Here is a 25,071-nt window from a genome sequence, read left to right on the forward strand (position 1 = left end):
CAGCAGATATACCAGGACAGTAACAACACTCAGACACTCAGATCACCCCCGGGGAAGAGGGGAATGAAAACATGAGCTTAATAGAAGAACATGAGAAAAATCGGGAAATCATGGAATATACCTGGAAGTAAACAGAGCAAGATTTTAGAATCAGATCCAATGTGGATTCAAAATCCAAGTTATATTCAGTTCTAGAGAGATAAATGAAGATACATCTTTATACGTTTATTTTGTAGCTGTGTAGTGTGTGTGGATGGATAGATAGAGGATAGATATCTCATGTCTATTGCCCATTAAACATCTTAAATTTTACCCTGGCCTAGCAGTTACGAAATTTAACTTTAAAAATACTATAGCCAGTACCAACAATGTTTGATAACCAGACGTGACTTCCCTGGCCACCAAGTCAATTAGCACGCATCTATTACTGAAGAATTCTAGCTGGAAGGAGAAACAGTCTCCAAGGCCGAGTTTGCCCTTCAGAGGCATGCCATTGGCAGATTCTGCAGTTACACATAAATTATTTCCAGACAATCTCTTCCATCCAAACACAACACAGTCACTGATATCCCCATTTAAAGGGACAAAATAAAGGCTGTATAATTATGTTCATTTAGAACAAATAAATAAAACCAAATCAGATTTGGGGCCGATTTCATCCAATATTTATTAACTTTCCAGCTTGCTTTGGGTTCAATGGACTATGAGACTGACTCTAAAGCTGTGTCTCCAGGCAAGCTGCGGTCCCGAAGATCTGGTAAAATCCTTCTGGCCCATCTGGGCACATACCAAACAGTGATATCCCATCTATGCCTCAACAACTGGGACAATACCAAGTGCCTGGGTGGTGCAGTCCGTTGGGCGACCCTGCTTCTTGGTTTTCGTTCAGGTCATGATCTCTGGGTTGTGAGATCCAGCCCAACGTTGGGCTTCGAGCTCAGCATGGAATCTGCTTGGGATTCTCATTCCCTCTCCCTCTGCCCATCCCCCCGTTCTCTCTCTCTTTCTCAAATAAATAAATAAATCTTTTAAAAAAAAAACCTGAGAAAACGCAGCCATGTTATTTTGTGAAAATGACCCTCTTTCTCCTCTTTCTCATACATCAATCTCCTGTACCTAATAATAAATACAAGATTGTGTATGTGCGTGCATGCTAAATAGCTTTATGTTCTTTGTTCCCTCATTCAGTGCCTACTGCATGCAAATTACTAGGCTTGATGCTGGAACAATAAACAAGATACAGTCCTTAATCCCAAGGCATTTACTGCCTAATGACCAGATGGAAACAGACCTTAGAACCCAGCCTGGCAAATGCTTTGACAGTGCTATGAGAGCCTGGGTGTGTGGATGGGAGTGAAGGCAGGGAAGGAGCTTGGCTCAGTTTGGGGAGATGGTAGGTGGTGGGGAGAAATCCAGGGAGGACGATGGGGAGGAAATGAGACCATAGCTCTCTCTTTTTAAAAGATTTTATTTATTTATTTGAGAGAGAGAGCACGAGAAAGAGCATGAATGGGGGCGGGGCAGGCAGAGGGAGAGGGAGGAACAGACTCCTAGCTGGGCAGGGAGTTCGACATGGGGCTCGGTTCCAGGACCCTGGGATCATGACCTGAGCCAAAGGCAGCCACTTAACTGACTGAGCCACCCACGCACCCTGACCATTGCCCTCTCTTGAAGGTATAGCAGGGTAATGAATTCACATAGCCAAAAGAAAGAGGTATAAAAAATTCTGGCACAAAGAAAGAGGTAAAAAAAAAAAAAGAATCTGTACAATAAAAACGCATGAAAGGAACAGCTTTCTAAAGGGGATTTCTTCATACTTCACTTTTGAAACAAAGAACAGAATAAACATCTGTTTATACTCTTTGACTCAATAATGCCAATTCTTGAATTTTATCCTAAGAAAATAATCAGAAATGTGAACAGAGCTTCATGTACAAGGACTGACCTCACAGAATTATTTAAAACAGCAAGACAATAGAAATAATGAAAATGAGTAGACATATATTCATTATGAAATATCCAAATAATAAGCATAGTATAAACATTAAATCTAGTGTTTCTGAAGAACATATATTGTCATGAGAAAGTACTCATAAGTGAAAAATGAAGTAAAATTGTACATAAAATTTCTTTAAAAATATATTACATTAGTAGTTTTACTTGAAAGAAACTATATAAAATATTCCAATTTTCATTTACTTCAATAAATAGGTATGTAAATATACACAGAAGAAGATTTGATGGAAACAAAAAGAAAATACTGGTTATTAAAGTCGGTTTAAAATTTCTTTTTGAAAAATTTTCTTAATTTTCCACATTTAATTTAATTTATTTATAGAAATTATTTCACTTTTACCAAATTCAGGCTTTTTACTTTTGTGTTTTTAATGTCAGGCATTTATTTCCTCCTTCCCACTGAGAGTCTTCTGCCATGGCCCACAATGACTTGACTGGACTTTCTGTTTAGTTGTTCAATTTTCCTTGCTGAACCAACCTGGCATTTCAGTTAGACTGAGGCTATCCAACTGAAATACCAATAAGCCTTACTGCCTTCGCCTTCCCTGTTTCCATTTTGGAAGAAACGGTATCAGGAAGAATGCCAGGCCCCAGACTCATCACAGGCAGTGCTCAGAAGGCTCTGGGTTTGCAGACATCACACTTCTGGGACACTACCACATGACACGATTAGATGCTGCTGTCCAGAAAGGGCCAAGGGATGACCATCGAGGGTGGAGGGCAGCTGGAACAGGCTGAGGGTGACAAAGTTGTTGCACAAGAAACCCTGACCAGGGAGAGCCAGTTCTCCAAGGCAGCCAGGTGGTTCCTGCTACAGGCCCTGGCCTCCTGGGTGTCACATTACAGAAGGTGAGGCTGAAGCAAGGTCGGGGGAGCTAGCGAGCAGGAGACAAAAGAGGAGGAGTTACAGAATTTCAAGTCACAAAAGAAAATGAAAGTCATTATCTACACAGGTTACAGCGGGCCAGGCACTCTGCCTGCCGCTCGCACACCCTGACCTCACTTAGTCTGACCAAATATGTATCATCATCATCATCACCCATCCACTGTGCAGATTTGGAACACAAGGCTCACCGAGGTCACGCAAGCTTTTGGGTGGAAGAGCTGGAATTTGGACCCAGGTCTGACACCTTCAGTCCGGCTTCTAAAATTTTCTCTAAGATGCAGAACCTTCTCAGGAGTGTGGCAAGGAAGCAGTCGGTTTGGGCAGCAAACAGCTTTATTTAAGGATTCTCTAAAGTTTGTATGTGCTTCTACTAAAGATCAGTAGAGGACAATCTATAAACTCGATATTCAAAGAAAACTTTTTGTTAACATGGCTGAGCTGGGAAATGAGGACGTGGTTTTCTTGGAGGGCAGAAACAATAATAAAGTGAAAACCCCAAGGCGTAAGTGAGGGTGAGGGGCTGATCAGTTTGGAAACACCGTCGGACACACACCATCTCCCAGATCCCTGAGACTACGTCATTCTGGAAGGGGTCCTGAGGTATCTAGAATGTAACGTTTCCAGTGCAGCAGATGGAGGCTTGGATAGTATTCAGAGTTTGTGAAGTGATGTCAAATACTTCTTCTGATGATCTTGAGTGACATTATTAATTTGCATTTATTAAATGAGGCAACAGGCTCAGGAACTAAGATCGGCGGCTGGTTTGCAAGGGAACCAGAACTTAAGCTGCATTTCAGCAGCTCAGTCTGGTACTCTGGGCACCTCCTCAGAACTGGGGCATATTCCAGGCTGCTAGCACGAGTCTCTGTTGAACCCAAAAGCTCCTATTTTCCAAGTGTGAAAAGAGAGCCTCAGCAGTTACAGGCCCAAGAGCTGAAATTGACACTTAAGGCATGAGTCTCAAGAACACAACTGATAAAGGAGCTGGCCGGGTCAGGTAAGAAGGACGAGATTCTATAATTAAACAGGCAACACTGTGCTCTAAATAGGTCTAAATCCCCTCTTGACCCCTAACTTCTTACTATGTGAACTGCCGGTGACATTTTTTGAACTGAAAATCACAATACTTCGAGGGGCACCCCCTCCGTTTATCTGAGTTTTACTCCTGGCATCTCCAGAAAGCCCCCCCCTCTGCTTGGCAGCGAGAAGTGAACCTTCACACGTCCCCACCGCTCCCTTGGATCCACCCCAAGTTGAACTGGCTTCTTCTGAAGGTAGTTTCTTCACTTGTCGCCAGTCTGTTTTCCAGGCCAATGTAACAAAGCCAACCTCTGACTTGAACAGAGAACAAGGTTTTTAAACATGAAGTATGATTCATGTAATTGAATTTTGTTTAGAGCCCCACAGGGGGAATGCTTCTCTTCACCTACTTCACTCCTTGGAGTTCCTGAATAGGCAAAATGTTTGCAGGAGCCTCACTCACACAGAGGTGGTCCTGGCCCACAGACAGTGCAAACCGCCAGGCAGCAGGGATGTGGGGCAGGAGGGCACCCCAGCATGTGGTTTCCCATGTTGGCCTGGCCTTAAACCCCAGCGTGGCATTATCTCTTACTTGCTGAGTATCTGCCGCTCTGGCTGCAACAAGATTCTGGTTGAGCTTATAAATGATGCATATATAGCCTCTGAACTCATCTGAGAACTAGCCTGGAGGCTGAAGTTATTCATTCATTTAGCAAGCTTTTAACCAGCCCTTTCTGGTTATAAATAGCTTCAAATGAACTGTCACTCCTTGCCAGGCATTCTGATAGGAACTGGGGACTCAAAAACAAAAGATGCAGTCTTGAGGTGAAGAAGTCACAGTTTAGTGGGGTGCCAGAGGGGAGAGAATAGAAAAACAATTCTATTTCGGTTGAAGTTGAGAGAGGTGAGCATAGAAACCTGCTTGCAGTGGTATGAGAAGAAGATACCTGAGCTGAGTTTTGACTGATGAATAGGAGTTAGTGGAACAAAGTTGGTGGGGAGGAAAGCTCAGACCATATGTGTACATGTATGTGTGGTTATGTGTGTATGTGCGTGGGGGTGAGGGTTAAGGAAGTCAGTGAAAGGGGATCTTTTTTCCTCTTCCATACTCTGAGAAAGATTTTTCAAATATTCTTTTCATGTGATGATGACTAGGACATCTGAGTTAACGTGAGTCCAAATATTTGTCAAATCTTAATATGGAAATTAGTGACATTAAGAAATGTCAAAGCTCTTAAACATCACCAAGTTGTAAATATGAATATGGACCCACATGCTATTTAAGAAAATTGTGTTTAGAAAGAAAACATGATAAAGAAGCAAATTCCCAGCCTGACTTTAGAATGTTCACAAGTCATCCATATGGAATTTTCTGTGATTACCTAATTAATAGTAAAAGCTTTGACCATATGCTGTAGTGCCCATTTTCCACACTGGAGATAGTAAATTACCATACTTGATTTTCTTTTGCTCTATTCTCAGTTTACATGTTTAACCTTCTAAAGAGTTTTGCTTGCTGGCAAATTTAAATGAATGTACAATGGGAAATTCCCAGCCTTCAGGATCTTAAATTAAAAACACGTTATATCAGTCCTTTGTTATGATGGCTAACTGACATTCAGTTGAGGAGTTTTAATAAAGGGGGGGTGGAGGAGTATCTTAGCACTATTTAAGAATTAAATCTCTAAGGCTATAATTTAAAAATAATTATAAAACTATGTATTGTACTGAAAGTTTCTGAATGCAAAACACTGAACTGTCACTCCATGAAAGAAATATCTTAATATAAAGAAGAAAGTAAAGGATTATCCAGAGATAAAAGAATGTATTTCACCTAGCATCAAGGAATTGACCAGCTAATACTTTTCAAAATATGATCACGAACTCTAGCAAATTCTTATGGCCTTCAAGAGTGTACACAAATGGAATAATCTATCCTAGACCCAAACCTGGTAGATTTATACCTAGTTTCCAAAGGCAGTATAGGTTGCCTGAGATTTAGGACCACCTTTCTGGAAGTCAACTTTTAAAGGTCCAAAGGCTTGCAGAAACCAGATTTTAGTATCTATATTGGAGAAGTTTATTTAATTCAGACTCCATTTGATCAGCAGATGGAAAGCAGGTTTATTCAATGCCTTCTACCTAAATTTGCCAAATGGTACAAGTTATGTATTATATTTTAAAATATGATGATGTATGAGCTTCATACAATTCTAAGAGAAACTGAACCTTGGAGTTTCCAATACTAAGATAGGTTCAGATGAAAAAAATACATGCTTCCTCCATACAACTTCCCCATTCAGTTACCCTGCTTTGTAACAGGGCAAAGCCCAAGAACCTGGATCATTTTTCCAGAGGGAGAGTCTTTGGGGCTGGCTCTTCCTTAATTGGTAAGAGGCAGAACTACTGAAGAAAATGGAAGAATTTTCACATGATTGTCAGACTAATCACTAAAGAGGAGAGACTGAATTATAATACGCACCAAGGAGATGTACTTACAATAAAGAATGAAAAGTGTCAGGATAGAGTCAATTTTGCTTTTTAAAAGAAAAATAAAATTCCTGGCCACACCTATTGTTATATACAACCTATAACTAGCCTTCTGCTATAAATTATGTGAGGTAGTGTGACTTACTCTATTGCTGAAGAAATGGATACAAGATAGAGTCATTCATCATGATTGTAGCTTAAAACATTTATTATTTCACACAGCTTCTGAAGGAATTCTAGAATGGTTTAGCTCGGTGGTTGGGACTCAAGAGTTTCTCATGAATTTGCAGTCAAGCTGTCAGTTACCTGGGGGCTCAACAAGGGGAAAGTATACTTCCAGGCCCATTCACATGGCTTTTGGCAGGTCTCAGTTCCTCACTTTGTGGGTCTCTCCAATGGCAGCCCAAGTGTCCTCATGACATGGCAGCTGACTTCCCACTCCCCAGGCTGCCCCAGGATGATAGCTGACTTCCCTCAGAGCAAGTGATTCAAGAAACAAAGGGAGAGCACAAGAGACATCCAAGACAGAAGTCACAGTCTTTTTATAACCTAATATCAGACATGATATCCGGTCATTCCACCATCTTTGGTCACTAGAAGGGACTTACTAAGTCCAGCCCACACTCAAGAGGAGACAGATTAAGCTCCATCTCTTGAGGGAACAAGCATCAAGGAATATATGGGCATATCTTTAAAACCATCACAGTAAATGTTTGATAATGGTTACCATTATCAGAAAATAAAAATCTAAACTAGCAAAGCATAGATCAGAATATGAAGAATTTTTTTTAAGGGATTTTTACTTTGAATACTGACTTCTTTTAGGATTAAAAAATGAGGGACTTCCTAGAGAACTAGTCCTCATCAGATCAAGAAATATAGTCACATAGGGGCGCCTGGGTGGTTCAGTTGGTTAAGCATCTGCCTTCAGCTCGGGTCATGATCTCAGAGTCCTGGGATTGAGCCCCGCATTGGGTGGGCTCCCTGCTCAGCAGGGAGTCTGCTTCTCCCTCTCCCTCTGCCCCTCCCCTTGCTTGTGTGAGCTCTCTCTCTCTCTAACATAAATAAATAAAGTCTTTAAAAAAAAGAAATATAGTCACATGGGATTTCACAGAAGCCACTTACATTCTTGGCAGGGAAAATGGACTTGTCACATACTTTTTTTAGCTTTAATGGGAATCTCTTAAAATCATGGAGCTCTGCTCTGAAAGCACCCTTGAATTTCCAGCATTAAACACAAATAGAATGCTCTGACTGGTGACCACAGGTTGATGGTACCGAGCAAAGAGACTGATGGTAACATGAATAAAGAGGGAAAAAAAACCCAGATAACACAAAGGAATGCATACTGTGCAATTAAAACTCCCTCATGGCTCTGTAATGTCTTGCACAGCAGCTGGCTTGGCTTCACCAAACTCTATGACTATATATGTAAAATTCACTATTTACTGAAAGAGAATAACAACAGCTCACATTTATTGAGCACCTACTCTGTACCAAGCATTGCTCTAAGTGCTGGACACATATTAATTCACATAATTCTCACAGCAATTCTATTAAATAAAACTCTCAGTATTCCCATATTATGGATAGTGGAACTAAGATGCAAAGAGTAATGTCCCCAAGGTCACAGAGGTGTTAAGGGAGAAGATGGGGCTTAAACCCACACACCCTGGAACCACTGTCATCCGTATATACACTTAAAATTAGCCATTCCCCAGGAGTGAAGAACTTAGCAATAAAGATAGGTCAAGTCAGTAGAATACTGTATGAAGAGGATGATTAGGGAACATGTGCTATATACTTTTGTATATAGGTAGAAAGGTAACCAACTTGGATATTAGTTAATGTTGCCCCAAAAGTGGTTCTGAATTTAGGATTGAAGAGGTCAAAGTAGATTCTTCTCTTTCTTAGGAAATCTGAGTCATAGCTTGATTCAGACTTCCGGGTATGCTCTTTCCCCCTTTATTTCTGTGGTTTCTGATGATAAAAATAAAAGAGGATATCCCATGTGCAGCCTCTTAACTGGAGACAAGTAAGAAATGTTGAAATCAGCTGGCTGGGCTATCGTGACCCTTTCTGAGTATGTTAGGCTATAAACTGAAAAGCATTGCAAAAAAGACCTAATGTGTTCAAGCCTGAACTATGTCCTAAAGATAGCAAAACCATCTCTTAGGAATGTCCTGGAACTGGGAAGACTGAAACAATCTGTAGAGCCACTTTAATGTCTGTAGTAGGAATCATCACTTATACGTGACATGATTTTATTTAGTTGGGAAATCAGCCAATCATCCTGACATGGGTAAGTTTTCGCCCTGTACTTCTCCCATTCATGTCATTTTAATCCTGTATCTCTTATTCTTTTTATTCATTTCTTGGCAAGTATTTCTAATATCAAAAACAAAAAGAAGCTGTATCTTCCCTTCAAACAATGAGACAAAGCACTCAGCACTTCTGAAGACAAGTCAAAACCACTTTCTAGAGACTTAAAAGCAATGGTGATGTCTCTCAAAATTAACTCTTACTCTTCTTTCACCAAGGGGCTCTGTACCACATAACCATGAAAAGTGTATGTTTTATATCAAGTTCGAGAGCTTCCTGCCTGCCCGCCACTTCCTTTTGCTGAGGCTACTCACCTATTCTGTAAGCAGAACCAAGCTCAAACACAACTGTGAGACAGTCTGGTTTTGTCTCAAATGGTTTCATACTCTATCTCCTCTCCATGGGCTTGGGGAGGGGGGCGACCCCCTACCCTAGCACCCAATACTTTAAAGCTTTCTGTCTCTTGAGGCATTCTACTTGGGTCTGTTCTTCACAAGCAATGCTTCGAGCCTCCAAAATCTCCTACTCCCATCCCTTCTCTCTCTCTACATCTATCCCCTCCAAAGTAAAGTTCCTATTACCTTGGTTTGAGGATCCTAGGTGCTAGGTGAACACCGAATAACAGCAACTTGATCTAGTAACACAAGGTCAGGATTTCAGGGAATGTCATATGCTAGTAGGAGATATATATCTATATTTCTCTATATATATTTGAGAAAGGAAGTCTTGAGCTTTTCAAAGTATATTAGGTAGGTGATGCTAACTCCATTTATGTGTAAGGCTAGCCCTTGTAATCAATTTTTAAGTCACTCTGGGTGTTCACAAATTACTCAGGGGTGACCTATCGGGTGATAGAACGAGCCAAGGTGAGGGTATGATCTCTTTGAAAACTGGAATGAATACCCAATCCTAACAGGATACAATGGAGGTAATTTCATTACTGGCACTTATAGGAAAAGGAATTGGCTCCACTTTGACCATTTGATTAAATCTGCTGATACTGTTAAAAGGAAGTAGTTTTAAACTTGGCCTCTTGTGTTCAAGCCTTGAAATAAAGTGACTTGGGGGAAAATGGGAGGTGGGAGGGAGACAAAAAGGTAGAAAGGTCAGCTCTGTTAGACTGTGATTTCTCTTCTGCATTACCCCACCCTCCCCAGGCAAAGGAAGATGCTGCTACTACTCCCTTGTTGACCCATTTCACACTCCCGTGACCTCTACAGAAAAGCTGTTTGGGATTCAACAGGTGAGCGAAATCAGCTGAACCTCATCACAGACTTGCTGTTTCTGCTTCAGGATGCAGAACACATGGCTGCCATCCACAAGGACAGGGAAGAGCTGTTCTGCCAGAGAGTGTGATGGAAAAAACATGAGCTTTAGATCATACAATCTAGCTTCATGGTCTAGCTAGATACCTTCAGGCAAATGACCAAAGCTCTCTTGGTTTCCGCAACATAACACAAGACCCAAGAAATTATCTGGTGCGTAGCTGTTGCTCAACGATTGTTTGTTCTCTGTGGCTTTCCCTCCAGGTCACTACAAGGCCAGCATAACCCCTACTGCCAGCTTGCATCTGTGGTGTTTTCCTGAACTTTCTGCCTTAACTGCACCTGACCTCTTGCCTACTCAGACAGATAAAGGACATCTGAATCTTCCTTTGTACTTCTCAGAAATACAAGCCTCTGAGAGGTCTAGATTTCTGCTGGAAGGGACCTTAGCGGTCATCTGGTCTTGGTGGCAACTTACAAAAGCAATGAAACAGAATGAGGGTGAATCATTTCGGGTCCCTATTTCAGGAGGAAGGAGGGGGAGCAGTCTTCAGGGTGAAGTCTACTTGCTTAAGATCTTTCTCTTTCTGTTCTTCTACTTAAAAGTCTTTTTTTAAAAAAGATTTTATTTATTTGTCAAGGGGAGAGAGAAAAAAAGGGAGAGAGAGGGAGAGCATGAGCCAGGGGAGGGGCAGAGGAAGAAGCAGGCTCCCCACTGAGCAAGGAGCCAGATATGGGACTCAATCCCAGGACCCTGGAATCATGACCTGAGCCAAAGGCAGACGCTTAACCGACTGAGCCACCCAGGCGTCCCTGTTCTTTTACTTAGAAGTCTTGTCTGACACCCCATTCCTCTTCTGAGGTCTACTGGATTATACCAAAGGAAGGACCTCTGAAAACCTTCCTTATTGGCTCAAGGGAGGTTGTTTCTGTAATCTGTGTTGTGATTAGAATATAATAGGTACATTAGGGGGTGCCTGGGTGGCTCAGATGGTTAAGCCTCTGCCTTCGGCTCAGGTCGTGATCCCAGGGTCCTGGGATCGAGTCCTGCATCGGGCTCCCTGCTCGTTGGGAGCCTGCTTCTCCCTCTGCCTCTCTCTCTCTCTCTCTCTCTGTCTCTCATGAATAAACAAATAAAATTAAAAAAAAAAAAAGAATAGGTACATTAGGGACCTTCTCTCATTTCATGTAACTTGGGATTTTGAATTATGGCTACGGTACTTGAAAACGTTGAAAAACACTTTTGGAAGCAAAAATATTGGAAGCCTGGACCCCTCTAGAAGTCTGACTCCATCTAGAAGCCTAGAAGTGGTCCTCTAAAGACCCAAATTCCCACTTCTGCCCCTCTTGATAATAGATGTGATTGTAACGACAGGAGACTGATGACTGGGAAATGATGGAGAGGTTACTGGAAAACAGGAGGGAGTCTGTAGGGTTTTGTCTGTGCTCATGGTGTGCTCCCACGGTACTGGCATGCAGGAGGTCAAGAAAGTTCTCCCCACGTGCGCCTCGGTCGTGGAGCAGCCTTCGGCAGTCTCCTCTGCAAATGGGCTCCGTGGCCTAGCGTCCTCGGCCCCGCCAACCGTTTCCACCCACCCACAAGGGACAGCATGGCAGCCATCCCCTGCAGCGGCTTGCTCGTGGCCACCCACGACTATTGCCGGTGCCGTGGGGCTCCACTTCCAGTACCAGCTCCTGTGGAAGTGCAGAGTATCCTGGGTACGCCATCCCTCATCACCCCGGTCTCCCCAAGGCCAACCCTGGTCACTGGTGGGCAAGCTTCTCTTTCGGGAAGTTCACTCTCCTGTTCATGGCTACTGGGTTGGAGTCCCCAGAATGCTCGGACTCTGCCCAGGCCTCCAGCCGCACGATCACCTGTGACGTGGCTCTGGAAGGCCTGAGAAGCAGCCTGGCAGCCAGCCTGGCCAAGCCAACACTGGGCCCCCGTCCTGAGTGGCCACCACCAGGCCTGAGCAGGTGCTAGCTGATCAGAGCCCAGCCCTCCCCTTCCCATAGACGAGGCAGGCTGCAGCCAGCAGCAGACACTTGTGTATCAAAACAGCAAACACCAGGGCGCCTGGGTGGCTCAGTCGGTTAAGCGACTGCCTTCGGCTCAGGTCATGATCCTGGAGTCCCGGGATCGAGCCCCGCATCGGGCTCCCTGCTCAGCAGGGAGTCTGCTTCTCCCTCTGACCCTCCTCCCTCTCATGCTCTCTGTCTCTCATTCTCTCTCTGTCAAATAAAAAAAAAAACAAAAAAAAACCAGCAAACACCAAAAACGAAGTTGAGAAAACCCTGCTCTTCACTGTCCAAGCCACAGGCAAGCCTTCCTGACACCTTGTAACTGTGTTCCTTGCACCAAGTGGAAAATAAACTCCAAGCAGCCAGGTAGCCCTGAGAAAAAGAAAAGAAAGGAAAAAAGAAAATTTCCCAAGCTTCCATGGGCCAGTGTGGGCCCAGCCTTTTCTCTATGGTTTTCAGGCTCTTGGGGAGGCTATGGCGGCGGGGGGGCAGGTAGGAGCGGGAAGGGTCCTGATATCAGGACTATAATCAAGTTACACCTTTTATAAAACAGCCACGGAGGCAGAGAGATTAAAGGCTCACTCTCTTTTGATTCCTCTTGCCAGAACTGTTGTGTTTCCTCATAGAATAGCAAGGAGAGAAGCATTTCCATGGGGTGAGTGTGTTAAGGGTGATGGGAGAGGGGAAGATGGTGCTCCCAAAGTGGTATGTATAAAAAATGAGCCCCTGCAGGGAGACAGAAACAGCAAAGTTAGCAGAAAATGGTAATATATTAAAATCCTCTTTCGGGGGGCTAATGAGAATGTACTTTTAGAGATTATTTAGAGGCATCTTTTATATTTTCAGATACTGCTTCTAATGGTAATAGTCAACAATATCCTGCCTACATACAGCTTTCTTCCCAAAGTTTTAAAGCGCTTTCACATAGCTTATTTATCTAAAGTTTATGACATCCTTATCAGGCATGCAGGCCAATTTAATACGCTTCCATTTTGACATCATTAATGGAAATAATATGAGCTTTGGAGTGAGATAGCAGCGGTTTTAAGTCTTAGCTCCATACTCACTAGTTACGTTACTCAACTTCCTCACTTGTTCACTAAGTCCGGCTCTTTCCCACAGCTACCTCAGTGGGTGCTCGAGAGGATAAAATGAGATAACCTATGTAAAATGTTGGGCATAACGAGCACTCCACAAGTGCTATTTCCCTGTGTGTGAGACTTCAAATCCACATCTGTCCTTTCACATACGAGCTGCCAATGGACTATACAGTCAGGGCTTTTGTTTGTATACGTGCTAGCTCTGACCTTAGAGTTGAGATGAAAAAGCCAATGAGCATTACGGTCACTGTAAGTGTTTAATGGCACTGTGAGTGTAATATAAAACCACAGATCCATTAAATGTGATAAATTAGACTTCTATTAGTACATATGACCTCCCTGAACCAGAGTTCATCAAGATTACGGCTATTGCATGGAGTTGCATGTTAAGGAGTATAATCTTACCAATTGAAATGTTTCAGGGCATGCACACTGGCATTCTGTCAGCATCCTGATAAGTTTTTATTAATGACCACCTCCGGCCTAGGGCACCCTCTCCTAACATTCTGCCATCTGGGAGGGCCTTTTTGTCTTTGATGTCATGTATCCCTGTTTACTGATGTGGGAGGGATGGTAGAAAAGGGATGGTTATCAGATTCTGCTTTGCAGTGTGGCTGCAGACAGCAACAGCTGATGCTTAACCCAGACCCTGTCTGAACTGACTCGGAGCTGATTTTCTCCTGGATTTTTGAGCCCCTCCTCTTTCCCCTTTCTCTGTTACCTCTGCTCAGTGCCTTTTTACAGTCTACTTTGCAGAAGTTTCTTCCTCCACTTGTTCCCCAGGATTCTATCCTTGGTGCCCTTGTCTTCTGTTGTCCTTGCCAGGACCCCCTCCCCCCATCCACATCTTCAGCCACACCTATCTATATACATCTGCCTGCCAGATCTGTATCACCAGCCTGACTGTCCAACCTACCAGGACTCTGCATTCTGGTTTCCTATAGGGACCTCAAACTCTCTCTCTCTTCAACTTGCTTCATTCATTCATGTAGCCTAACTCAGAGAATGGCATCAACATTAATCCAGTCCAGAGATGTGGGAGTCAATATTGACACCTGCCTCTATGCCCATAGCTAATCACCCAGTGTCTTGCTAATTCTATCACTTTACTGTCTCTGAAATTCCCTTTCCTGTCAGTCGCTTTCCGATTATGAGAAGAAGAGCACAGTGGTTCAAATCATTGGCTTTGGGTCTGATTCCGTTTTACCATGTAATAGCTGTGGTCATGAGCAAGGACCCTAGCCTTTCTGAGCTTTAGTTCCTTCATCTGTAAAATGGAGACAACATCTATTTGGTAATGCTTTGCAAACCTGAGCACACGTTAAGATTCACCTGGAAGGTTTGTTGAACCCTAGATTGCTAGGCCCCATCCCAGAAAATGTGCATTTCTAACAAGTTCTCAGGAATGCTGAGAACTCTGCTGCTCCTAAGCCCCACACCTCGCTGCGCTGCTCGGACAGCCTAAGGGTCTCTTGGCCTGCAGTCTCCCCCACCCACCCTTACCTTCTCTGCAGCGCTGTCAAAGCCATTCTTCTAAAACAGTACCTGATTTTTACATGAAAATGGCTTGAATTTCTTAATAATTGCTAAGTGGTAAGAACATTCTAAGTGCTTAACATGAATGAACTTATTAAAGCTGAGAACAGCTTGTGAGATAGATAATATTTTCTCCACGTTATAGAGGAGGAAACCGAAGCATAGAGAGTTTAAGTAACTTGTCCAAGGTTGCAAAGGTAGAAAATTTCTGAACCAAAATTTGAGACCAGATTCCAGCCTTTGGTTCCAGAGCCCAGGATCATAACCATTGTACCCGCTGCCCTCACACTGCTATTTCCCCATCTTAAAATCCTTCAATCCTTCAGCCTACGGGATTAAACCCGACCCTTAGGATGGCCTATGTGACCCTCAAGCCTCCTTTTCCACCTTGTTTCCTGAGCACCAGTCTTTAAAAACTTGCTTGTCAAGTACACTTTTCCCTGCATGAAACACCCCTCTACCAACTCCTATTTATCCATTATAGAGTTTAGCTGTTATCTCTTTTGAGAAGTGCCCTGCTTTTCCCCACCAACTGTGGATTAAGGGCCCTCCTTTTGTGGAAGTTCGCATCGCACCTAGCACTTAGCTGTCTCTTGGAGCTATACTGTGCACACTTGCTTACTTCTCTAACCCTTCAACAGTGAGACCCCTCCTCAGGGCACTGCAGACTCTTGTCAATGTACCTGGTAGGCAGTTAATCACCATCTGTTAATGAGTGAATGTAAACCACACCCACTGGCACATTCAGGCTCTCTCCTACCACCTCCTCAGTGGGTTTCTTCTTTGGGCTCCCTCAGGACCGTGTGCAGAACCAGTCTTGATTATATATATAATTTAAAGATTTATTTATTTATTTTAGAAAGGGAGAGAGAGAGAGCAGGAGCAGGAGGGGCAGAGGGAGAGGGAGAGAATCTCAAGCAGACTCCATGCTGAGCATGGAGCCCGATGCAGGGTTTGCTCTCACAACCAAGAGATCACCACCTGAGCCAAAACCAAGAGTGGGACATTTAACCAACTGCGCCACCCAGGCACCCCTTGATTATATATTTTTCCAAAAATATTTTATTTATGTTTATTATTGAATATTTCCCTCAATGATAAAATGTAAAATGTAACAAGTGTCCATACACCTACCACCCAGCTTTAATAACTTTTAACATGTTACTTTGTTTCAGATCTTTTAAATATGTTACAGAAAGATACCTGCAACAACCAGTTTCCTAATGAATTAGAAAAGATACTTAATCTCAAAGAGTTTTTGTTTAGATTTAAATTATTTAATTTAATTATTTAATTTTAACAAATCTATAGAGGGGGGATTCCTGGAATTGCAGAGTAAGGACCTCCAAAAATCTGCTCCTCCATAAAGCAATGAGAACACTGGTAAAAGTTGTCAAAATCAACTTCTTCAGAATTCTGGAAATTAAGGAGTGTTTATTCAAGAAAAAAATGGCTGAATCTTGGTAGAAGAGTGAGCTTTGTATTTTAACTTGCCCTTTTTCCATTCGTCTCTTCCCAGCACTGTGGGAACCTTGAAAACCAGAAGCCTTATGAATGTAGCAGCTGTAAAAATTAGCCTAATAGCCAATAGAAGGGGAAGAGTAAGTTTGGAGCTCCTAAAAAAGCTTCATCTCCAGACAATTATCACTATTTGGCTTATCTGGCAGCTCCTTGGAAAGGCTCCATCTGTAAGGCTTTTTATTATTTGACCTGATTCAGAGTTTCCTCAGTGGGAAAGCCATTGTAATCTCCAAAGAAATCACTGACAAAATAACTTAAAAAATATAGTAAAAGAAACAAGAATGGAATCAAAACAGAAAAGATCTAGTTAATGCAGAAAAAAGCAATAATGAAAAAACAGAGGAACAAAAAGACATGACATATAGAAGACAAACAGCAAACATAAATCCTACTTTATCAGTAATTACATTAAACATAAAGACTCTAAATCAAAAGAAATGGATTGGGAGAATGGATTTGAAAATGATCCATCCAACTAGGGGCACCTGGGTGGCTCAGGTTAAGCGTCTGCCTTCAGCTCAGGTCATGATCCCGGGGTCCTGGGATCGAGCCCCACACTGGGCTTGAGCCCCACACTGGGCTCCCTGCTCAGTGGGAATATGCTTCTCCCTCTCCTCCCTGCTCTTTCTCTCTCTTGCTGTCTCTGTCTCTCTCTCAAATAAATAAATAGAATCTTTAAAAAGAAAAAAAAAGAAAAATGATCCAACTATATCCTATCTAGGAAATACTTTAAAGGCACAAATAGGTTGACAGTAAAAAGGGGGGAAAGAGTATACTATAAAAGGCAATCAAAAGAGAACTGAAGTGGCTATACTAATATTAGACATAACAGACTTCCCACAAAAATTATTACTAGAGACATAAAGGGATATTTTAATATGATAAAAGGATGAATCCATCAGGGAGATAAAATTACAAACATGCATGCACATAACAAAAGAGGTCTTCAACTCATGAAGCCAAAGCTGACAACTGAAGGGAGAAACAGATAATGATAACAGATGGAGACTTCAAAACCTCACTTTCAATGATGAATAGAACAACGAGGCAGAAGATCAACAAGGAAACAGAAGACCTGAACAACACTATAAATCACAAGACCTAATCTATAGGACAGGCCACCCAAGAGCAGCAGAATGCACAGTTATCAACTGTATACAGAATATTCTCCAGGACAGACCATATGTTAGATCATAAAACAAACTTCAATAGACATGAAAAAGTGCTCAACATCGCTCGGCATCAGGGAAATCCAAATCAAAACCTTAATGAGATACCACCTCACACCAGTCAGAATGGCTAAAATTAACAAGTCAGGAAATGATAGATGTTGGCGGGGATGTGAAAAGGGGAACCCTCCTACACTGTTGGTGGGAATATAAGCTGGTGCAGCCACTCTGGAAAACAGTGTGGAGGTTCCTCAAAAAGTTGAAAATAGAGCTAGCCTATGACCCAGCAATTGCACTACTGGGTATTTACCGCAAAGATACAAATGTAGGTATCCTAAGGGGTACGTGCACCCTGATGTTTATAGCAGCAATGTCCACAATAGCCAAACCGTGGAAAGAGCCAAGATGTCCATCGACAGATGAATGGATAAAGAAGATGTGGTATATATATATATACAATGGAATATTATGCAGCCATCAAAAGGAATGAGATCTTGCCATTTGCAATGACATGGATGGAACTGGAGGGTATTATGCTGAGCGAAATAAGTCAAACAGAGAAAGACATGTATCATATGACCTCACTGATACGAGGAATTCTTAATCCCAGGAAACAAACTGAGGGTTGCTGGAGTGAGGGGTGGAGTGGGAGGGATGGGGTGACTGGGTGATAAACACTGGGGAGGGTTTGTGCTCTGGTAAGTGCTGTGAATTGTGCAAGACTGTTGAATCTCAGATCTGTACCTCTGAAACAAATAATGCAATATATGTTAAGAAAAAAAAAAAAAGAAGAAGATAGCAGGAGGGGAAGAATGAAGGGGGGGAAATCGGAGGGGGAGACGAATCATGAGAGATGATGGACTCTGAAAAACAAACTGAGGGTTCTAGAGGGGAGGGGGTGGGAGGATGGGTTAGCCTGGTGATGGGTGTTAAAGAGGGCACATTCTGCATGGAGCACTGGGTGTTATGCACAAACAATGAATCATGGAACACTACATCTAAAACTAATGATGTAATGTATGGTGATTAACATAAAAATAAAAAAATTAAAAAAAAAAACTTCAATAAATTTAAAAGAGTGGGATCATACAAAGTATGTTCTTTGACCACAAAGGAATGGAATTAGAAATCTATAGCAGGAATAAATTTGGGAAATTCAACAATATGTAAAAAGTAATGAACACAATCCTAAATAACCCACGAATCAAAGAAGAAGTCACAAGGGAAATTAGAAAATACTTTCCGATGGATTAAAATGAAACACCTGTTTTCACCCTGAGAAACTGGAAAAAGAGGTGCAAACTAAACCCAAAAGTAAGGAAATAATAAAGATTAGAGCAAAAATCAACAAAACTAATGTTGGTTCTTTGAAAATATCACCAAAATTAACAAAACTTTAGCCAGATAGATGAAGAAAAAAAAAAAGACTCAAATTACTGTGATCAGGAATGAAAGAAGGGATCAATAACAACCTTACAGAAATAAAAAGAATTCTAAGGGAATATATTGAACAACTGTATATCAACAAATTAGATATCCTGGATGAAATTAATACATTTCTATAAAAACACAAACTACCTAAACTAACTGGAGAAGAAACAGAAAATTTGAATAGACCTATAGCAAGTAAAGAGATTGAATTAGTAATCAAAAAATTCTCACAAAGAAAAGCTGAAGTGCAGATGGATTCACTGGTAAATTCCAATAAACATGAAAAGAAGAATTAATACTAATCCTTCACAAACTCTTCCAAAAAACAGAAAAGGAGGAAACACTTCCAATTCATTCTATGAGGCTAGTGTTACCCTGATAACAAAACCAGACAGATCACAAGAAAACTATAGACCAGGATCTCTTCTCTCTTATGAAAATAGTACAAAAACCCTCAAAAAATACTAGCAAACAAAATTCAACAACATATAAAAAGTATTTTATACCCTGCTCAAGAGTAATTCATCCCAGGAATGTAAAATTGATTCATCATATGAAAATCAATGTACCATACCATCTTAAGAGAATAAAAGACAAAAACCACATGCTCATCTCAGTAGACTCACAAAAAAGCACTCAACAAAATCCAGCACCTATTCATATAAAAGCACCTCACAAACTAGGAGTACAAGAGAATTTGCTCAACCAGGTAAAGATCTACTAAAAATAGAGCTAACATCATATTTAATGTTGAGAGACTGAATGCTTCCTCTCTAATTAGGGAACCAGACAAAGATGTCCACTCTTGACACTTCTATTCAACACTGTACTGGAGCTTCTAGCCAGGGCAATTAGGCAAGAAAATGAAATAAAAGGCATCCAAAGAGGAAAGGCAACATAGATAATTTAATCTTGCATACAGAAAACCCAAAAGAATTCACATACATACAACACAACTATTAGAATAAATGAGCTGCTTAGATTGCAAGATCCAATAGTAAACATACTATTTCTAAACACTAGCAATGAACAACCTGAAAATGAAATTGAGAAAATAATTCCACATATAATGGCATTGAAGAGGCAAAATACAGGAACATCTGGCCAGCTCAGTCATGTAACTCTTGATCTTGGAATTGTGAGTTCAAGCCCCACATTCAGCATAGAGTTTCCTAAAAAAAAATTTTTTAAGATAAAATATGGAAGAATATACTTAACAAAAGTGAGACTTGTACACTGAAAACCACAAAACACTGTTAATAGAAATTTTAAAAGATCTAATTAAATGCAAAGAATTCCATGTTCATGGATTAGAAAACTTAATATTGTTAAGATGGCAATATTCCCAAAATTGATCTATAGATTCAACTCAACCCCTATCAAAATCACAACTGCTTTGGGGGGAAAGAAATTGATAAGCTGCTACTAAAATTCATATGGTAATGCAAAGTATTCAGAATAGACAACACCGTCTTAAAAAATGAACAAGTTGGAAAACTCAGACTTCCCAATTTCAAAACTTATTTACAAAGCTTTGTAATAAAAACAATGTGATATTGTCATAAAGATGGAATTATCAATGGAACAGAAATGAGAATCAAAAATAAACCCTTACATTTATGGTTAATTAATTTTTGACAAGGGTGCCAAGATAATTTGATGGGGAAGGAATAGTCCATTCAACAAATGGTGGTGAGACAACTGAATAACCACATGCAAAAGGAATGAATTCACGTTGATCCTTACCTCACACTATGTACAAAAATGAATTTAAAATGGATCATAGACCTAAATGTAAGAAGTAAAACTATGAAACTCTTAGATGAAAACATAGGGCTAAAGCTTTGTGACTTTGTATTATGCAATGGTTCTTAGATATAACACTGAAAGCAAAAGTGATAAATAAATTTTATAAAATTTATTTTATATGATTATTTTATCATAAAATTTTACATATATTTTATGATTAATAAATTTTATAAAATTTTTGATTAAAAAATTCATCAAAATTAAAAACTATTGTGCTTCAAAGAACATCATCAAAAAAGGAAAAGACAACCCACAGAATGGGGGAAAATATTTGCAAATCATATATCTGATAAGGGATTTATACCTTCATACATAAAGAACAGTTACAACTCAACAATAAAAAGACAAACAAGCCAACTTATAAATAGGCAAAAGGTACAGACATCTCTCCAAGGATGTATAGATGGTCAATAAACATACAGAATGATGCTCAACATCATTAATCATTAGGGAAATGCAAATCCACAGTGAGATATCACTTCACACCTGGTTTGATGGCTAAAATTAAATATACAATAACACCTTTTGGCAAGGATGTAGAGAAATTAGAACCCTCATACATTGCTGGTAGGAATGTGAAATGATGCATTCAGTTTGGAAAACAGTTCAGCAGTTCTTGAAAAAGTTATACATAGAGTTATCATAAGACCCAGCAATTGCACTCCTAGATATATGCCCAAGAGAAATGAAAAGCATGTCCACACAAAAACCTGTACATACTGTATATTTGTCACAACAGCCAAAAAGTGGAAAGAACCTAAATGTCCATGAACTGATGTACGGATAGGCCAAATGTGGCATATCCATAGAGTGGAATATTATTCAGCTATAAGGAGAAATGAAGTAGTGACAGATGCTATGATATGGATAAAATGTGAAAACATGCTAAATGAAAGAAAACAGCCACCAAAGATCACATGCTGTATGATTCCATTTACATGAAATGTCCAGAATAAGCAAATCTAGAGATAGAAAGTAGTTTAGTGGTTTCTTAGGGCTGGAGGGCATGGAGGTGGAGGACTAGGGAATGGCACTTAAAGGGTATGAGGTTTCTTTTGTGGGTGATGAAAATATTCTAAAAGGCAGTAGTGGTGATGGTTGCACAACTCTGTATATAGACTACAAACCACTGAACCGCATTCTTCAAAGGCATGCATTTTATGGCCTGTGAATTATTTTATTTTTCAAGGCTGTTTTACAGATATATTAAAAAACAAGCAGGTATATTTCAAATTACTCTGGCATCTCCTGAGACCCTGAACAATCCTTGCTAAGAAGCAAAAGTCAAACACCATATTTGTTCCTTTAGAAAACTAAATCTGGTAGAAGCAATAATTGCACTGGAATCTAAGCACCCCGCTGTGAATCCGTGATGAGTTATCTTTCATTACTGGATCTTTCTGCGGCTGTTCACACTGACCATCTGGATGGTCCCCCTAAATCTGGACTGTATGTCTTATGCAGAGGCTGCCCGTCTCTCTCTCTCCCCTCCATTCTAGTTTCTGCGTGTATAGAACATGACCCCATTTATCCAATTTAAGTCAAATGGAGAAGAAGAACACAGAGGATGGCAACATCAGTAACAGTGTCTATAATTAAGCTCGGATAGCAAAATGATCATGTGAAATGAAATGAAAGTCTCCACGTAAGTGGACCTTCATGTGAAATCTTATGTAGCGCGGTCAGGAGAGCTAATTCCCAAATAACAGAATGCCTTTGGGGGCCTCTTCATCTTCTGAATGTTCACCCCACAGAGACATCAAGCAATTTATTTCTGAACATTGGTAAAAGGATAGCAATAAAAACCAGCCCTTGAGCCAAAGGCCAAGACTAAGCTGTCTTCTATGGCTGTTTTGATATATTTTTTAAAAGGGTTTTTTTTTTTTTAAGATTTTATTTATTTATTTGACACAGAGAGAGAGAGAGAGTGCGTGCACTCAAGCAGGGGGAGAGGGAGAAGCAGACTCCCCACTGAGCAGGGAGCCTGATGTGGGGCTCAATCCCAGGACCCTGGGATCATGACCCGAGCTGAAGGCAGATGCTTAACTGACTGAGCCACCCAGGCGTCCCTAAAAGGTTCTTTAGAAATGCCACCAGTAAGCAATCGAACAGGTTTGGTATTTAGAAGAGTAGAAGAAATGTTTAGCTTAGTCCTGTGATTGCTTTTCTTCATCTGGGACCCCGGGATTTTGGTAGGACCCTATTTTAACTTGAAAATCGAAGCACTGTAAACAAATTCCTTTTGACGACAGCAACTTGTTTTCATCATATTCATCCTAATTTTGTCTTTGGTTACAACTGCCTAGGTATAGTGCAGATATCTAGAGAACCCGTTATAAAAGCTGATTATCAACATCCTGTTTAACATGGCCATTTCTAGATATAAGACATAGTGCTAGTGCAAAATGCTCTAATTATAAAACTCTGGAAGCGTCAGTTGCAGAAACAGCTGCAAGCATTACCGACAAACGGTTATTTTGTACTCCTGCCACTTTTAATGTTTCAGGATGATGTTTCTGAAACCATATTCAACTGACTATCAGGACAAACTCCACACTTTGAAAAAAACACAAAAGATAACATCAATGGCCTGGCTCAAACTTCTAGGGAAATGGAGGCTTAGAATCCAAATCTGTTTCCTCCACTTCCTGCCTTCCTTCTACGTGATGATTCACAAATCAGTTTAAAAGAACCTCATCATTTCTCAACAGCCATGTAGTGATTTAAGCTGAGAATCAACTTCTACTGAGACCAAAGATTTTATTTATACAGGATGCTAACGAGTGTGTATGAGAAAACGGAGAGAGTGGGTGTATGGCAACAGGAAAGGAGATTCTAGCATAATTACCTTCTTCTGTCTCCCACTCTTGAGCCGCTTGTCCAAGAGCAGAGAGAGAAGGCAGAGAAATCACCACGTGGTCATTTGTCTCTACCATTAAATAGTGAATTCCTTAAAGAAAAAAGACTGTGTTTTCTTTATAGCCGCTGCTCAAAAAAGTGTTTGTGAAGGGAAGGAAGGAAGAAGGGAAAGAAAAGAAAGAAAGGGAAGGGAGGGACAAAGGGAAGAAGGAAGGGACAAAGGGAGAAAGGGAGGAGGAAGGAAGGGAGGAAAGGAGGAAGGGGGAAGGAGGGAAGGGGAAGGGGGAAGGGGAAGGAGGGAAGGGGGAAGGGAGGAAAGGAGGAAGGGGGGAAGGGAGGAAAGGAGGAAGGGGGGAAGGAGGGAAGGGGAGAAGGGGGAAGGAGGGAAGGGGGAGGAAGGAAGGGAGGAACGGAGGAAGGGGGAAGGAGGGAAAGGGGAAGGAGGAAGGGGAAGGGGGAAGGGGGGAAGGAGGGAAGGAAAGAAGGAAGTTAGGAAGGCAGGAAGGCAGGCAGGCAGGGAGGAGGCTTGACTTGTGCTGTCTAGTGACAGTGTCACCGCCCTGGCAGCCTGGCCCTGGCACACGACGAGGGTGTATCTTGGGAAGAAGGGGAGGAAGGACAGTCTGGAAGGCAGGCTCTAAACTGTGGCACTCTTCTTTCTTATTCATGATGAAAGAGGAGGATATCAGCTCTGGCCTGGACCCAGAAAGTGATAATTTGATGAAAATGTGAGGAAAGAAAGGAGGGCCAGACCAGGTTGACAGACAGAGTTTTTAGCAGTTAGAAACAAGCCAGGGAGTGTAGTCATCTTCTGTTGCGGTGTAACAACTTATGGCAAATTCAGCAGCTTAAAACAACACAAATCTACTATTGCGTAATTTCTTGGGGGTCCCAGGAGTCTGGGCACAGCTCAGAGTTGCCCCAGAGTGTAACAAGGTGTCAGCAGAGCTGTGGTTCTCACCTGGACCTTGGTGTCCTCTCCAAGCTCATTCAGGTTGATGACAGAATTCAGGCTCTTGAAGTCGTAGGACTGAGGCCATTTTCTATCCGGCTGTTGGCAGGCAGTCCCTCTCAGTCCCTAGCTCCTAGCCACATGGCCCTCTTACAACACGACAGCAGTTGAGCAGTAACCTTATAGAATGCAATATCATCATGGGATGACTGCCCCATCCACAGCTCATGTAACATAACCCAATCCAACCACGAGCCCAACATGTTCCCACGTCCCACCTCACAGAGGGTTTCTCTGACTTCTGATGGGATTCTGGGCAGTTGCCGGGAGGTTGAGGGGCTGGAAACTCCTCTCTCCACACCAACAGAAGAAAACCCCTTTTTAATCTTATCAAGGATACTCAGATCTAACAGAAACACCAGTTAAGCACCGAAACAGTGAAAGGCAACCTGAACACCAGGCAAAACCAGTGCCGTATGAGGATTCCAGCTAAGGCTGAATGGCAGAGTGACTGGGAAGCCTTCAGTATTCCCTTCTTGACTCATCCTGCTCCCCTCCACCCTGAAGCAGGTGTTTATCAGTCCCTTGCTTTTCTTTTTAATCACACATGGATGGTTCTCTAAGCAGGATATTGCTTCGTTTTGTCATGTTTTAACTTTACAAAAATAGAATC

The 25,071-nt window shown here is 41.5% G+C and overlaps 1 protein-coding gene and 1 pseudogene across 5 annotated transcripts in view; one reads left to right on the forward strand and one right to left on the reverse strand.

The window, feature by feature from the left end:
* Positions 1-25,071, reverse strand: part of PPM1L (protein phosphatase, Mg2+/Mn2+ dependent 1L) — a 448,415-nt gene that overhangs the window by 20,876 nt on the left and 402,468 nt on the right. The gene's annotated exons all lie outside the window — the stretch shown is intronic.
* On the forward strand, positions 11,610-12,054 carry LOC123863655 (pancreatic progenitor cell differentiation and proliferation factor-like; annotated as a pseudogene).

The sequence above is a fragment of the Mirounga angustirostris genome, unplaced genomic scaffold (assembly GCF_029215605.1).
Source record: "Mirounga angustirostris isolate CCGP_5_RB_7025 unplaced genomic scaffold, mMirAng1.0.hap1 SCAF_1, whole genome shotgun sequence".
Lineage (NCBI taxonomy): Eukaryota > Metazoa > Chordata > Mammalia > Carnivora > Phocidae > Mirounga > Mirounga angustirostris.